Source organism: Sus scrofa, chromosome 6, assembly GCF_000003025.6.
Source record: "Sus scrofa isolate TJ Tabasco breed Duroc chromosome 6, Sscrofa11.1, whole genome shotgun sequence".
NCBI classification, from domain to species: domain Eukaryota; kingdom Metazoa; phylum Chordata; class Mammalia; order Artiodactyla; family Suidae; genus Sus; species Sus scrofa.
Window position 1 is genome coordinate 168,702,576 of NC_010448.4, and position 12,516 is coordinate 168,715,091.

The window sequence follows — 12,516 nt, forward strand, 5'->3', positions numbered from 1 at the left end:
GCATCACCCCAAAGCCTGTGCTGCTGTTTAGCAGCAGTGTCTCCAAGAATGCAATCGGCAGGCCACAAGACATGGTTTGGGGGGCGCATACCTGAGCCCTCAGCCCCAAGGGCGAGCCCAGACGGCGCGGCCACAGACGGCGTATGGGTGAGGGGGGAACCGAGGGGGTGGGTGGAGAGCTGACCAGGGGACTGTCTATAGCCCGTTGCTGAGAATGCGGGTAGAGCTGAGTATTAGATGATGTCGAGGAATCAGAGCTAATTTTGTGTTGCATGTGTTGTTCATTTTATGTGATAACAACACTGTGGTTGTTATTTTTTAAGCCTTATCTTCCAGAGGCACACACGGAGATGATACGACGCCCGGACTTGCTTTAAACCACTCTAGGAACAGAAGCGCGAAGGGCAGGGCAAGTTATAGGACGGGTAAACGCCGGGGGTACAGTGGTTCACGTGGCTCTTCTGGGTGTGTATGTCTGCCGATAAAAATCAGAAGGTTAAAAACACACCTAAGGAGTTCCCATCATGGCTCAGCGGTAATGAACCTGACCAGTAACCATGAGGATTCCTGTTCGATCCCTGGCCTCGTTCAGTGGGTTAGGGATCCGGTGTTGCTATGAGCACTGGTGTAGGTCACGGATGCGGCCTGCATCCTGCATTGCTGTGGCTGTGGTGTAGGCCGGCAGCGGATGCTCCAATTCAACCCTAGCCTGGAAATTTCCATATGCTGCAGGTGAGGCCCTAAAAAGCAAAACAAACAAACAAACAGAAAACAACAAAAAATACACCCACATTTTGCTGGTGGTATAATTTAATATACTCCCTGCCAACCACTGGAATTGGGGTGATGCATACTCCAGAGCCTCTTGCTACTCAAAGCACAGTCCTCTGATCACAAGCGTTGCCTCCCCCAGAAACTTGTTAGAAATGAAGAGGTGCAGCCCCCCCAGACGAGGTGAGACTGACTCGGCCCTTCAAGGACATCTCTGGGTGATTCCCGCACACACAGAGGTTTGGCAAACGCTGATCTAGGCCAGTGAGAGCTGTGCGTTGCTTCCCCTGTTCTTTTTTGTCTTTTTAGGGCCACACCCGCAGCCCAGGTAAGTTCCCAGGCTAGGGGTCCAACTGGAGCTGAAGCTGCCAGCCTACACCACAGCTCACAGCAACGCCGGATCCTTAACCCACGGAGCGGGGCCAGGGACCGAACCCCGTCCTCATGGATACTAGTTGGGTTTGTTATCGCTGCGCCACCACGGGAACTCCCCGCTTCCCCTTTTCTGGATGAGAATTTCAACCGAGCTACCCTTGTTCTCCATCATGTGAACACTGGGTAGAATGAAAGGGGTTCAGTTTAAGATTGTGTCTAGCGTTGGGGAGGTTGTGGGGAACCACAACTAAACCTGATCCAGGCAAACCTGAAAGTTTTGCCTATTCTCCTCATAGAGCAGATAAAAATACTGCTCAGTTCCATGGATGAGAATATTGCAGGCAGTTTTATCCTGGACAACGGTATTGTTGAAAACACCTCGAAATGCTGAGGCGGGATGCAAACAACTCCTCAAAAGCATCAAAGGGCTGGCACGAGGCTACGGACTCACAGCGTCCAAAGCTGAAGCACCGCCCGTCCCTCTCTGCGTGGTGGCCCGTGTGGTCCCCACACAGCTGAGGAATCCTCGGCTAGCAGGGTCACAGGCGGGTCACATATAAGAGGATTGAACAAAGACGTAAATCTACTGAGGGTAACACGAGCCAGGCTTCTCCCTGTCCGAGGATCGATTTGGGCCAAGCAGCAGTGACCTCCGGGGCAAGCCCGTATCTTGGTTTCTGAATATACCCTTCTCCACTACAAGGTACCAGAAGTCCAGGAAGAAAGGGCTGACTCCAGGGCTGGTTTAAGGAAAGTACCAAATAAGCTTGGAGCACCTTGTTCCAGCAAGAAAGCACGCGTGGAATGATGCAGACGTGTCTAAAGGATGTAGAAGCCAGATCAAAGGGGTTCCTTCTGGCTTTATCTGGGGCAATTTCAGCATCGAAATAAATAATGATAGTAATGGACTTTACTTTTTTTAATTTTAGGGCTGCGCCTGCGGCATATGGACGTTTCCAGGCTAGGGGTCCCAGCAGAGCTACAGCGGCCGGCCTACCCCGCAGCCACCGCAACGCCAGATCTGAGCCGCGTCCGCGACCTCAACGGCAGCTTGCAGCAACGCTGGGTTGTTCAGCTGCTGAGTGAGGCCAGGGTTGGAACCCACGTCTTCATGGGTCCGAGTCAGGTTCATTTCTGCTGCGTGACACTGAGAACTCCTCACCTTCCTTTTTGAAAGTTTTCCGCTGGCTGTAGAACTCGGGGTTGACTGCCCCCTTCGGCACTTCAAGCGCTCACTCACACCTGCGTCTTCTACCTTACATGGTTTTTGAATGAAAAGTCTGCTGTAGCTCTTTTTTGTTTGCGTTGTTCCTTTGTTTCTCTCTGGCTACTTTTTAGATTTTTCCCATCTTTGGTCTTCAGAAGTTTGTCTGTGAAGTGCCTGGGTGTGTGGGCTTTTTTTTTTCTTTCCCCCTTTGTGTTCCTTTCGCTCAGGGTTTTCTGAGCGTCCTGGATCTGTGGTTTGTTACTGTTTATTGACTTTGGAAAATCTACATCCGTTATTTTTTCAAACATTTCTTCTGCCACTTTTTTCCCGTCTTCATCTGCTCCTTCAGCCACATGCTTGATACTGGGTCCTAGCTCTTCCGTAGTCTGTTCTATTTTTCTGTGTTTTTCTCTGTAGAACTTCCACTGACCTATCATCGAGTTCATGACATTTTCTTCTGCTATGTCAACATTTGATAAGCACGTTTAAGCAATTCCTCCTTTCTGAAATGAGTGGGCTGCTGAGACCGAGGGCTTCGTTTGAGACGTGGAATCCAGAGGTTTTCTGAGTGTTCCTGGTCCACGTCATTCGACACTCCCTGAACGCCTGCATCAGAGCCAAGCTCTCTCCACGCTCTTGCCCCTTTCCCGGTAGCAGCTTGCCGTTACTTGCCTCAGGTCGTGAGGCTCACGCTGGTGGTAAGCAGTTTTCCAAGTTCTACTCCAGCCCTTGTCATGGACAGGCCCTGTGCACCTGAGCATCTCAGCTCGGCATCGTAAGGGCCGTGGGTCTGGGATGGAGGGAGTTTCCTGCCCTCCCATCAGGCAGCAGGCCTCTGTTTTGTATCAACTCAGGATCTTAGGAATGAGTTTCCTGCTTTTGCCTGGTGTCAGGCAGCTTTTGCTTCCACACCTCTCAGAGGTAGACACCTTGGCTGGGGACTTCTTTCCTTGCTTTTCATTCCTCTTGAATCTCCTCATAGTCCATTTAATTATTATCTTCCGCTTGTTAGTGCAGGTCTTCTGCTTATGAATGCTCTCCATTTTTGACTCCAAATATCTTTTTAAATTTTATTCTTTTTTTTTTTTTTTTTGCTTTTTAGGGCCATACCCGTGGCATATGGAGGTTCCCAGGCTAAGGGTCAAATCAGAGATGTAGCTGCCAGCCCACACCACAGCCACAGCAACTCAAATCTGAGCTGCGTCTGCGACCTACACCACAGCTCACGGCAATGCCAGATGCTTAACCCACTGAGCGGGGCCAGGGACCGAACTGGCAACCTCATGGCTCCTAGTCGGATTCATTTCCACTGTGCCATGAGAGGAACTCCAAAATACATATATTTTTTAAACCTTTATATCCTACTGTGTATAGAATCCTAGGTGGGCAATTATTTTCTTTCAGAACAGTGCAAATATCATTCCACTATTTTCTGGCAACCATTGTTTCTCTTGCAAAATCAGTATCAGCTTAAATGTCATTTCTCTGAAAGTAATTTTTTTCCTGGCTTCTTGTAATATATCTTCTTTTGCCTTTAAAAAAAAATTGTGGGAGTTCTCATTGTGGAACCGGGGAAATGAACTGGACTAGTATCCATGAGGATGCAGGTTTGATCCCTGGCCTCACTCAGTGGGCTGGGGGTCCAACATTGCCATGAGCTGTGGTGTAGGTCACAGATGCGGCTTGGATCCTGTATTGCTGTGGCTGTGGCGTAGCCTGGCAGGTGCAGCTCCAGGTTTGACCCCTAGCCTGGGAACTTCCATATGCCATGCATGTGGCCCTAAAAAGAAAAAAAAAAAATCGTGGTACCATTATTGATGTGTTTAGATGTGATTTTTAAAAAATTTAACCTCTCAGGGATTCTCGACTCTTTCTTTTGGTGCCTCCCACTCTCCCCACCGCAGTCGTTTCTGACTGAGTCTCAGCCACTCTCTTTAATGCTCTCCATCTCCCCTTCTTCTGTGGCTCCAACTATATACAGACCGATTTTCTACTATATCCTCTCCTAGCTTTTCTCCTCTATTTTTCACCTTTTCATCTCTCCATTTAGCAAATGGTTTCCTTCAACGATCTCTCAGTTAACGGATTTTATCTTATACTGTGTTTAAACAGCTTCTGAACCTGTTGATGGATTTCTTTGGTGTATTGAATTTTTATGTTCTCCGATTTCCACCTGGTTAATTTTTAAGAATCTGCTGCGTCTGGGAATTCCCTGGCGATCCAGTGGTTAGGATTTGGCACTTTCAGCACTGTGGCCTGTGTTCAATCCCTGCTCTGGGGACTGAGATCCCACATGCTGAAGCCAAAAAAAAATGTGCTTTGTCAGTTTATACATTTTCTGGTTCCCTTATTTATTAGTTTACGAGGGCTGCAATAACAAAGTACCATAAGCTGAGTGGCCTGATCACTAGAAGCTTATTTCTCCACATGGATGGAGGTGGACAGTTCAGGATCGAGGTGTCAGCAGAGTTGGTTTCATTCTGAGGCCTATTGTTTTTTCTTAATTTTTATTTTTACAGCTGCACTGTGGCACATGGATGTTCCCCTGATACGGAGTTGAACCAGCTGTAGCTGCACTCCTACGCCTCAGGCACAGCCACACCAGACCTGAGCCCCATCTGCGACCTATGCCACAGCTTGGAGCAACACCAGATCCTTAACCCACTGAGCAAGGCCAGGGATCGAACCTGCATCCTCACAGACATTATGTCAGGTTCTCAACCCGCTGAGCCACAACAGATCGAACACCTGGGGCCTGTCTTCTTCTGGTGTCTTTGTATGGTTCTTCCTCTCTGTGTGTCCATGTCTTAATCCCATTTTCTTAGAAGGACTCCAGGTATATTGGATTAAGCCTCACCTCAATGATCTCATTAAACTTTTCCTCTTTTTTTTTTAAATCTTTTTTGCCATTTCTAGGGCCGCTCCTGCGGCATACGGAGGTTCCCAGGCTAGGGGTCTAATTGGAGCTGTACCACAGCCACAGCAACGCCAGATCCTTAACCCACTGAGCGAGGCCAGGGATTGAACCTGCAACCTCATGGTTCCTAGTCAGATTCATTAACCACTGAGGCACGACGGGAACTCCTAAACCTTTCCTCTTTAAAGACCATGTCCCAACACAGTCACATTTTATACTGGGGGTCAGGATTTAAATACATGAATTTGGGTTGGAGAGGATCACACTTCAGCCCAAAACACCTAAAAATTTGAAGCTTCTCCTTTGATTTAATGAACATAGTAAACAGAGTTGTTTTACATTTTGTGTCTGATATTTTTGGTATGTGGACTTGCTGTGGGTTTTTTTTCCATTGTCTGCTGTTTCTGCTGATCCTTGTTCATGGGGACTTGTCTCCTTGTAGATCTTATTACCTATGAATACGGTGGGGTTTTTTTGGTTTGTTTGGTTTTTTGATTTTCCACATGCTGTAGCTGCAGCATGTGGAAGTTCCCGGGCTAGGGTCACATCAGAGTTGCAGCTGCAGGCCTGTGCCGCAGCTATAGCCCACCGTGGATCTGAGCTGCATCTGCGACTTACCCCACAGCCCGTGGCAACAGCAGACCCTTAACCCACGGATCGAGGCCTGGGAGTGAATGCACATCCTCAGGGGCACTATGCCGGGTTCTTTCTTTCTTTATTGCTTTTTTTTTGGTCTTTGTGTCTTTTCTGGGGCCACACCCGTGGCATATGGAGGTTCCTGGGCTAGGGGTCTAATCGGAGCCACAGCTGCCGGCCCACACCACAGCCACAGCAACGCCAGATCTGAGCTGTGTCAGGGACCTCCACCACAGCTCAGGGCAACGCGGATCCTTAAACTGAGCGAGGCCAGGGACCGAACCCGAAACCTCGTGGTTCCTAGTCTGATTTGGTAACCACTGAGCCACGATGGAAACTCCTCTTTATGGCTTTTTAGGGCCCTGCCTGTGGCATACAGAGGTTCCCAGGCTAGGGGTCGCATCGGAGCTACAGCTGCGGGCCTACGCCACAGCCACAGCAGTGCAGAACCCCAGCCACATCCGAGACCTACACCACAGCTCACGGCAGCGCCAGATCCTTAACCCACTGAGCAAGGCCAGGGATCCAACCGGCAGCCTCATGGACACTAGTCAGATTGGCTTCTGCTGAGCCGCAATGGGAACGCTGCTCTGTTGGTTCTTAACTCAATGAGTCACAAGAGGAACTCCTGAATATGTTCCTGATTCGGCACTTGGAAATGTTTTTGGAAATAACTCAAAGCCTAGGATATTATTTTCCACAAATAATATTCTGTTTGCTTTACCTTGGTGCCTGGGGTGGAGGGAGGGGAACCAGCAATTCGGGGTCACCTTCGTCCAAATTTAGGGCTTGAGATCTCCGCATGCCCACCTAACTCCACATCAGGCTGCATTTGTGTGAGGGCTGGTTCAATTCACTTCGACGTCCTCAACGCAAAGCGTGGGGCACTATACAAGGGTTCCCAGGCTTGGTGGGCCTGGACCCTAAACTTTTCCCTACAGCGCTGCACAGCTGCCTCCTCCAGACCAGAACACACGCGCGTTTCCAGATGGCACCTGGCGTCTCCGTTGTCTCTCACAGATTTTCGAACCTGTCCTGGGCACCGGGCTTACTTCTCCCTGTTACCATCCTCTCCCGGACCCCATCTGGGAACCTTTTGGTATTTTGTTGCTTTTCCTTTTTTATTATTTATTCATTTATGTTTGCTTTTTAGGGCTGTGCTTGTGGCATGTGGAGGTTCCCAGGCTAGGGGTCGCGTCGGAATTACGGCTGCTGGCCACAGACATCGCCGCTGCGCCGGATCCGAGCCGCGTCTTCAACCTACACCACAGCTCGCGGCAACGCCAGATCCCTGACCCACTGAGCAAGGCCAGGGGCGGAACCCGCGTCCTCATGGATACTAGTCGGGCTGTTAGCCACTGCGCCACAGCAGCAACTCCTATTTTGTTGCTTTTAGAAGGATTGTAAACATATCTTGCCTAGTGTTTTCTGCGGTCTTCAGCAGACGAGTCAGTCCAGCATCCCCAGAAGCGGAGGTTAAGTCATCTTTTCAAATGCCATCCTCTCTATTTTTCTTTTCTTTTTGGTTGCCCTGAGGCATATGGAGTCCCCAGGGCAGGGATCAGATCCGCCACCTAGGCGGTAGCTGTGACAATGCTGGCTCTTGAATCTCCTGTGCGGGGCCAAGGATCAAAGCCGGGTCCCAGCGCTCCCAAGACCCTGCTGATCCCATGGTGCCACGGCAGGAACTGCTGCTATCATCCGATTTCAGATACCTGTTAAAAGTATCACTCACGCAGAACGCCGTTATTCTCTCTTCTGTGAATACGACTGTTCCCGACAATCCAAGTTAACCCAAGAAATACTAGATATCGGGGAGCTCCCCAGTGGTTCCCTGGGTTAAGGACTGGCATTGTTGCTGCCGTGACTTGGGTCACTGCTGTGGCATGGGCTTGATCCCTGGCCTGGGAACTTCCACATGCTGTGGCTGAAGCCAAAAAAAAAAAAAAAAAAAAGAGAAATACTAGATATTAAAATGCCACAGGATTGTTTTAACTTACCTCGTTTTTTTAAAGTTTTTAATTTAAATACGCGTTCCTAACATTTCACAAGGAGCACATGAATATTGCTTATGACAATTGCACAAAAATAGGAAAGATGATATATGAATGACAAAGCCTTCATTTATTTACTTACTTATTCTTACTTTTTGTCTCTTTAGGGCTGCACCCACAGCATATGAAGGTTCGCAGGCTAGGGGTCGAATCAGAGCTGTAGCCGCCGGCCTAAGCCAGAGCCACAGCAACGCAGGATCCGAGCCTGTGTCTGCAGCCTACACCACAGCTCACGGCAACACCAGATCCTTAACCCACTGAGCGAGGCCAGGGACTGAATCTGCAACCTCACGGCTACTAGCTGGGTTTGTTAACTGCTGAGCCACGATGGGAACTCCGACAAGGCCCTTCAATACTGGTCGTTTCCACTACAGTTTCTCCCCCACGCTGCCCAGGGCCGTCCTTTCATCCCACGTAGCTGACAATCACCATCCCCCTTCACGCTCAAGAGCCCTCCTCTCGGGCTAACGCCTAAGTTACACGGTCTGACCAGTATATCTGTCCTTCCAGCCGCAGCCCCTCACTCCCTTCACCTCACTGCTTCCCAACTTCCACACACTTACTGAGCTTTTTTTACTCTGTGCTCTCTGGTTGCAGGTAGCAGCAATAAGTCAGACAGACAAGGGAGGTCCCTGGTGGCTCGGTGGGTTAAGAATCTGGTGTTGTCACTGCTGTGGCTCTGCTCTGGAGTCAATCCCTGGCCCAGGAACCTCTCTGCATGCTGTGGGTGTGGCAAAAAAAAAAAAAAAAAAAAAAAGACAAAAACCTCTACCCTTGAGACTACTTGCTAGCAGAGACAGAGGATACGCCGTATTGATTAGCAGACGACGTGCATTATGGAGAACCATCACGCAGGGGGAAGCGTTCTGGAGATCTGGGCACGGGGAGCAATTTCTAGCCTCTTCCTGCAGGAACAGAGGCAGAAATCCATTTCGTTAGTCCTGGGGAAAGTCTTCCCGTCAAGAGGGACAAAGAAAATGTACAGAAAGGCCTTGAGGAGGGAATGCGGTGGCAGGTCCACGGGAAAGGGGCCTGGGAGGTCGGTGGGAACCAACCCGGGGACAGAACAGGAGGAGGTGGGAGCGGCACAGGTGCGGGTGCGTCGGGAAGCCTCCTAGAGGAAGGATGCTACTCAAAGTGCGAGACTAGACCTCTGGAAGGTTCTTAGTGAGAAGGGACCCAAAGTCTGACATTTTTTTTTTTTTTTTTTTTTTAGTTTTTTGTTTTCTAGGGCCGCACGTTCGGCATATGGAGGTTCCCAGGCTAGAGGTCGAATTGGAGCTGCAGCTGCCGGCCTACACCACAGCCACAGCAACGCAGGATCCAAGCGGCGTCTTCGACCTACACCACAGCTCATGGCAACACCGGACCCTTAACTCACTGAACAGAGCCAGTGATCGAGCCCGCATCCTCATGGATGCTAGTCAGATTTTTCTCTGCTGCGCCACAACGGCAACTCCCATTAATTTTCAGATTCTTTTCCCAAGTAGGTTATTATAGATTACTGAGTAGAGGAGTTCCTGCCGTGGTGCAATGGGTTAAGCATCTGACTGCTGTGGCTCGGGCTGCTGAAGGGAGTTTGACCCTTGGCCCAGTGCAGTAGGTTAAAGGCGGTGCTGCTGCAGCTTGGGTCTCAGTTGCAGCTCGGATTCAATCCCTGGCCTGGGAACGTCCATCCGCTGTGGGCGGGGCCGTTAAAAAAATAAGAGTTCCCTGTGCTACACAGAAGGTCCTTGCTGATTATTTTAGGTACAGGAGTGTCTGACATGGTTTTTGGAGGACAAACAGCCTGGCTGCTATGCTGAGAACCGACGGAAGGGTGGGAATGAAAAGGAAGTGTAGCAGGGAGCTCACGGAGCAGGTACTACAACAATCCAAGGGAGAGACGACAGAGGCCTGGACCCATGTGGATGGGAGCCGGTGACAGATTCTGGATTTTACCAAAGATAGAATCAACAGAATTTGCAGACTCACTGGAAGCGGAGTTTTAAGATGTCAGGATACTCTTGCGGGTTTGGGCTTGAAGCTCTAAGGACGGACTGGCCGTTACTGAGATGGGAAGGCTGTGGGAGTAGCAGCCCTAGTCACCCCTCAACTTGCTGAGCCTGGGGCCACCCCCACTCCCCCAGGACTGCCCTCACCCCTAGGCTCCTTGTTGCAGTGGGCACCTTGCAGCCTCCACCTCCTCGGTCCTTTTGGCTTTGATGCCGAATGAACCATTTCTTTGTTTTCTGGGATTCCACGATGCTTCTCTTCAGGGGTTCCCCATCTTTCAGGCTGTCCCTTTGATGTCACTGGCCCTGTTCCCAAGGTCTGGGCTTCCGCCCTCTGCTCTCCAGATGCTCCCCACGTGATTCCCTCCACAGCCACAGCTTTCAACAGCCACCTGCTAAGTGTCAAACATTCCGCTTCAGCCCACACTCACACTCGAGCCCAAGGCTCTTTCCCACCCACTCCCTGGACACCTCACTGTGTATCTAAAGCCGAAGGATCCCGCCCCTGTGCCTCCTCCACTCCAGCGAGTGGCAGTGTCCGCACCATTTCCCAACCGGATTCCTCCTCCTCCTCCTGACACTGCCCCCTGGAGCCGCCAACTCCATTTCGAAGCACCTCACAGTTGGCCTTTCCTACTGCCTTATGGACGGTCTCATTTTATCTGGACTTCTACAATGGCCAGTTTGGCCACTTTTTAAAATTTTTTTAACCCTTCTTAAAAATAATCCAGATCCCGCATCACCAGCTTCTCAACCCAGACAAGGATGTCGCACTAGCTGCCCTGAGCCGCTAAGCGCCAAATTTCAATGGGATACAAGTATCAATATTGCGCAAGTTGACTCGCTTCTCCCGTACCATTTACGGCCTTGAAAAGCAGGCTCAACCCAACTAGCATCCATGAGGACACGGGATCAAGCCCTGGCCTTGCCGAGAGCTGTGGTGTAGGTTGCTGTGGTGCGGCTCTGATCCGACCCCTACCTGGGAACTTGCATCTGCCGCAGGTACGGCCCTAAAAAGCAAAAAACACCCCCCCAGAAAACCAGGCAGCCAGGTTGAAGGGATACGATGAGCAGGTCAATGTATCTGGGGCACCCTTGGGGCAGGGAGAGGCAGTTTCTAAGAAGACTGCTTTTCCCCCCAAGCACCAGACCTACCACTAGTGTCACACGAATCCTTCCACTGGCAGAACCTCAGGACTAAGCCTGTCAAGGGCTACACTTCCGTTCACCTGCCACTACCTCAATTCCCATTAGCTCTCCCTGATGCTTTTTTTAGCTGCCCCCATGGCATATGGAAATTCCCTGGCCAGGGAATCTCAGGGAGGCCAAGATGGAGCTGCAAATTATGCCACAGCTACAGCAACGTTGGATCCTTGACCCACTGTGCCCGGCTGGACTGGTGCCTCCACAGACAAGCCGGATCATTAACCTGCTGCGCCATGGCAAGCAGTCCTAAATTGGGGGGGGGGGGCGCTTTTTTTTTTTTTTTTTTTGGTCTTTTTGGGGCCGCACCTGTAGCATATGGAGGTTCCCAGGCTAGGGGTCCAATCGGAGCTGCAGCCGCCGGCCTATGCCAGAGCCACAGCAACTCGGGATCTGAGCCGCAACTGTGACCTACACCAAAGCTCACGGCAATGCTGGACCCTTAACCCACTGAGCGAGGCCAGGGATGGAACCCGCAACCTCATGGCTCCTAGTCGGGTTCGTTTCCGCTGCGCCACGATGGGAACTCCCAGGCAGTCTTACTCTTAACCTGACCCAATGCTGCTCCTTTCCCAAACCTTCCACCGCGCCCTGTGGAATTCAGTCACCAACCTCCTCGCAATGTTTTCTTTCTCTGCTTTGAACCAGACACGTCCCAAGGACAGTACTTCCTTGGAGCCCTGGGTTAGGCCACTTTTTCATCTTCCTCTTTAGGGCGGCATCTATGGCATATGAAACTTCTCAGGCTAGGGACCGAAAAGGGGGCAGAGGTGCCAGCCCACGCCACAGCCACGACAGGTCCAAGCTGGGTCCTTAATCCACGAAGCGAGGCCAGGGATTGAACCAGCATCCTCAAGGATGCTAGCTGGCTTCTTAAGCCACGAAGCCACAATGGGAACTCCCACCATTACCACTTCTAAACTCACACCTCCTCAAAGCCCACGCCTTCACACTGAACCCACTATCCGGCAGACGTCCGGACGCTCCAGGCTTCCACACCCACTTCTCCCAACACTTGTGGGATCTCCCCACACCTCTTTACTTCCAGCAATCTTCCCTGCCTTCCACTCCCACGGCCAAAACTCCGTCACTTTCGCAACTCGCCCTCATCTGCGGGGCAGGCGCGCCCCTTAAGGCCACTACCTCACGTTCCTCCAGTCCCCTTAAATCCGTGCTTGTAACTCCATTACCTGCCAACTCTCGGAACGACTCCATTTACTGGCTCTGGCTCATCAGGATCCACCCTGGATCTGGGGATGGAGTGAGTGGATGCTGAGGACAGCACGTGCCCCAACCTCCAAGAAAACCGTTCTTCAGCCTTTGTCAACAGTCTTGCTTCCCTCAGAATGCGTTTCCTTG